The sequence below is a fragment of the Mastomys coucha genome, unplaced genomic scaffold (assembly GCF_008632895.1).
Source record: "Mastomys coucha isolate ucsf_1 unplaced genomic scaffold, UCSF_Mcou_1 pScaffold7, whole genome shotgun sequence".
Classification (NCBI taxonomy): domain Eukaryota; kingdom Metazoa; phylum Chordata; class Mammalia; order Rodentia; family Muridae; genus Mastomys; species Mastomys coucha.
This window is the reverse complement of record NW_022196913.1, coordinates 64,939,805-64,940,062: the sequence shown is the minus strand read 5'-3', so window position 1 is coordinate 64,940,062 and position 258 is coordinate 64,939,805. Positions and strand designations below refer to the sequence as shown.

The 258-nt window shown below is 49.2% G+C and overlaps 1 long non-coding RNA gene across 1 annotated transcript in view; it reads left to right on the top strand.

Moving 5' to 3' along the window:
- Positions 1 to 258, top strand: part of LOC116081806 — a 52,862-nt gene that overhangs the window by 52,181 nt on the left and 423 nt on the right. The gene's annotated exons all lie outside the window — the stretch shown is intronic.

Sequence of the window (258 nt, the reverse complement as noted above, 5' to 3'; positions counted from 1 at the left end):
AAAGACTTTTTAATAGTGAGGGAACAGGCTTGGCATGGAGGCATCAGGAGCCAAGTCACAGAGCTGACTTAGCTTCATTGAATCCAGAGGCGCCCCGGGATTGTGTGCTTTGGGGAAATATCCCACCATGAAGACAAGGCCACCCATGGAACACTGCCTTCTTGCTAATCCTAGGCTTATTTACAGTGTGAGTCCTGGGAAACAAATGTCCCAGCCCTGCACATGACAGTGTTCTAGTGGGTGAGCTCTTCTTGGTTT